Source organism: Enhydra lutris, unplaced genomic scaffold, assembly GCF_002288905.1.
Source record: "Enhydra lutris kenyoni isolate GAN:26980312 unplaced genomic scaffold, ASM228890v2 scaffoldscaffold5, whole genome shotgun sequence".
In the NCBI taxonomy this organism is placed as follows: Eukaryota; Metazoa; Chordata; class Mammalia; order Carnivora; family Mustelidae; genus Enhydra; species Enhydra lutris.
The window spans coordinates 56,417,719-56,422,214 of NW_019154089.1; the positions used below are offsets into that span (position 1 = coordinate 56,417,719).

General features: G+C 36.8%; 1 pseudogene; it reads right to left on the bottom strand.

Annotated features, from left to right (window-relative positions):
* Positions 1-3,630: 3,630 nt before the first annotated feature.
* LOC111141295 lies at positions 3,631-4,179 on the bottom strand (annotated as a pseudogene).
* Between the last annotated feature and the right edge of the window lie 317 nt (positions 4,180-4,496).

A 4,496-nucleotide genomic window follows, 5' to 3' on the forward strand; every position in this document is an offset into this window, starting at 1 on the left:
CAAGAGTTGGATGCTCAGCCATCTGAGCCATGCAGGCACCCCTTGAATGATATTTTTAAAATTATTACATATATGTTATTTTAAGCAGTCATGTATTTTGTTTCTTGGATGTTAGACAGCTAATATTGGCAAGTGCTATCTGTAAAAATGTTATTTAGAGTTTCTTACATTATTATGAGATTAATCACTCTTCTATATTGTGGAATATCAGGGATGGCAGTTAAAAATTATATATATATGTGTATATATATATATGTATGTCTGTTAATTTATCAGCATATTTAGAGAATGTTTTTTTCTCTTTATACAGTATTTTAACATGATTCAACAACAAATATTTTATTACTGAAAATCAAATCACTTATAATTTCAGCCACATGAATTTGAATCTAAATATGATTAATTTGACTTTTTAGAGATACGCCAAAGCAAAAAGTTTCTTCCTATTAATTTATGTTTAAACATGGAAAGGGATTAACTGAACAAGCTAAATGATTTGAATTAATTTTTTGACACTGTTTACCAAAAGTCTGAGGTAAAGATAAAAAAGAAAAAGAAATACCTCTTACTTAAGTCTATTAGTGGCGTATTTTAATGCTATATAAATCCACAAAAATAAACCTTGAATCAAAGGGACATTTAGTAATCAAACACATTTCAGAAGTTATAAAATAATGTAACATAGGAAAAAAATAGAAAATGTCTGCATGTCCAAATATCGTTCTATAATTCTATAATTGAATATAATATAATTAAATGATCTTTAAATATAATCAACATATAAGAATGATTAGAAAGAACATCAAAGCATGATGCCAACTTACACTTTTCTAATTTTGTTTAAAAAGTGTGTGTGCATGTGTATGTGTGTATAAGCAAAGTAGATATAAATACATTTGTATTCTATGTAAAATACATTGCCTTTTTAAACATATCTATGCATACATACATGCAATTACATATATAGGATATGTATAATACAATCACATTGTACATACACCATATAGAGTTATGGGGACAGGGAGAGAGAGAGCAAATACTTTGAAATATTGACTATTATTACATTTAATTTGTGCATCTAGAAGAAAATAATTTTGACATAATGTTACATCATCAATAAGGTGCAGAGAAAATAAAATAAAAAAAGTTTCCCTGGCTAAAGCAAATAAATATTGTTTATGGTGTCAATGTCAATTGTAGTTTTATATAATTCAAATATTTGATCTGTTTTATTCATTCATTATTCATGTATTTATTCAGCACTAAACTCAATTTAATTATTTGTCATAGCTATAGTTTGATAGTACATGATGAACAAGAAGAGAAATGTGCATAAGAAATACAACAACGGGGGCACCTGGGTGGTTCAGTGGGTTAAAGCTTCTGCCTTTAGCTCGGGTCATGATCCCAGGGTCCTGGGATCAAGCCCCACATCGGGCTCTCTGCTCAGCAGGCAGCCCGCTTCCTCCGCGCTCTCTCTGCCTGTCTCTCTGCTTACTTGTGATCTCTCTCTGTCGAATAAATAAAATCTTAAAAAAAAAAACAAAAACGAAATACAACAACGTTCTTCAAAATATGAGTTAAAGGGTACAATATGGGGGTGCTGTGTAGTTCAGTCAATTAAGTGTCTTTCTTGATTTTGACTTAGTTTATGATCTCAGGTTTAGGAGATCAGCCCTCACATTGGGCTCTGTGCTGGTCAGGGGGTCTGCTTGAGACTCTGTCTCCCTGTCCCTCTACCCTCACTGCCCCCCACCACTTGCTCTCTCTCTCTCTCTCAAACAAAAACAAAACATGTACAAAATGCTGGCAAGTATAAATTTACATGTATATATTTTTTCCTGGAGATGTAATATGCAGAAAGTAAATAAATAAATAAACAAATAAGTGGTTTTCTTGAAAGAACTTTTCAATAAACACAGAAATTGGTGGTGTAGTGGAAATGGCATTTATCAAAATCATTCTGTACAAGGCATAATATCTCAGAGCTTCTTTTACACTTAACTTGCTTTCTTTTTGAAATTTAATCTTTGAATTTACATGCAGTGAAGTCAGGTTTTTGTTTCCGTATTTATAATTTTGGTATGTTCTCTGATACTATATTTTTGTAATTTTTCAGAATGTCTTATAGATGAAATTAGGCAGCATATAACCTTGATAAGTAACACTGGCTTTTTCACTCAGTAAAAGGATTTTGTGATTCATTCAAGTTGTTGCCTGTATTTGAGTCAATTATTTATTTTGCTGAGTATCTTTCTGTTGTGCAAATATGCCATATTTTTTATAATTAATTTACTGAACACCAATAAATTCACTACAGAACATTTGGGTTTTTTCATTTTTCATTTTCATTGTTTGGCCGTTATGAATAAAACTGCTACCAATATTCGTGTACACATTTTAGTGTGAACATGAGTTTTAATTTCTCTAGAGAGAATGCCTAGGGTGAGATTGCTGGTTATAAAGTAATGTATGTTTAACTTTACAAGGAATTGCCAAAATCTTTTTTCGAAGTGGCTACACAATTTTGCATTCCTGCTGGAACTATAGGATAGTTTCAGTTGTTCCACATATTTGTCAAGATCTGGTATTGTCAGTTTCTTTTTAATTTTACTCCTTCTAATACTAGACATCTAAAATGATGTCTTTTTTTTTTCCATTCACATCATGTTTTTATTTGTATTTAATTATAAGCAAATGGTAGAATTAAACCAACATTCCGAAACTCCAGATCCATTGTGTTTCTTACACAAAGAATAACCTGTTCAACAGGCACATACTTAGGATTTTTTGACAACCTCTCACTCAGCCCTGCAGTTCATCTAAATGGCCATGTCTTTACTGCAAAATGACTTTCCTCATTGCTTTCTCCAGTACCGCTCTTTAAAGGAGCCAGAGCATGATACTGACTCCTAATAACCAGTCTGAGGTGTATCATGTTAGGGATTAGTGGACATATCAGCCTCTGGCTGTCTTGGTGAGAGACACACAAATTAGTATATCATATCTTTCCCGTAAACAGATCCTTCTAGTTCCAGGAAGACCCCTTGTCACACATCACTTGCTTGAGAAACAGTGATAAGGAATAAAAGCAGGAGCAAAGAAGAGCAAAGGGTCTTGGCCCTTGAGCATTGACCCCCTTGCCTTTTCTATTTCACAGCAAAGTTTGGAGTAATCTTTCATCTACTGGTACAGGGATTGCCCCATTCCTGGCACACATGGGTTCACAAAAGCAGAAGCAACGAATCTCTCTCTCTCTCTCTTTTTTAAATCTCCCTTAAAGATTCTTTGATGCTGTGCTCTATTATTGTAGTATCGTAGACTGGGTCTTTTTACCTGAATTCTTTATTCCTTAAATTCTAGGTTGTTACATTGACAACTTGATGACCCCATTCTACTACCAAAATATCCCCCCAATGGAGTTTAAATTTGATCAAAACATAAACCAGGGTGTGACCCTCTAGAATTATAGAGGACAGGAAGAAGGAAAATTAACCCTAAACCACTATCTGTTTGCTCAGGCTTTGCCTGTGAGAATGGGAATGGAGAAGCAAGAGAAATCTATCGGCACCACTGAACTCGAGAGCACTGCTGGAGACCTCCAGTTGGTTTCTGACTCCTAGCATTCACTTACTTCTCAGGTGGCTGCTCATAGCATTTGGGCATATAGTCTATTCAGCCTGGTAATGCGTGCTGGCCACTGAGGGGCCCGAGCTGTACTTTAGTAGAAAGATGCTAATTTGAATTGGCCATGGTGGTCTTTAGATCGGTTGCTGAGAATGGGCTCATCAACCATCAGTGTCCTGTTCTGCAATTAAACCAGCCAGACGTCATGGTAAAAGCTGTCCCTTTGGGAAACCCAGACTCAACATAATCAGAGAGGACTGTTCCACTGCTGACTTCATTGCCCTTCATGTTGACCACCAGGAAATGATGCCATTCCCTATCTTCGCAGTCCTTCCTAAGAGCATCTGGATCTGCCAAGACCAAAGTGCAGAATTGATCAAGGCCATCCCAAACAATACCAGTGGGCTAGTTCTTAACCTGGTGGGCCATCAGCACTTTGCCCAGCTGGTTGACCTCCAGCCTAGTGTATTTGACCTGCAGCGGATGCTGCAGCATCTTGTCTGCTTCCTGTAGGATCAAAGGACTGAACAACTTGCTGAGGTCCACTGGCATCACCTGCCCGAGTTGGGCAGACAGCTGGGAAGAGTTGCAGGGGACAAGAGCACAAGCGTGCAGCACCAACTCCTGGTGGGACCACTAATGGTGTCTTATTTTGTGTGATTTAAAGACTTACTGATTTTTTTGAGACAGAGAAAGGGAGAGGGAGGAGGGGTAGAGGCAAAGAGAGAGAGAACCCAAGTAGACTCCATGTGGAGGGCAGAGCCCCAAGTGGAGGGCTCTATCCAGAGACCTATGAAATCACAACAGGAGAGGAAACCAAGAGTTGTATGCTCAACCGACTGTGCCACCCAGGTGCCCCCTTACTGTGG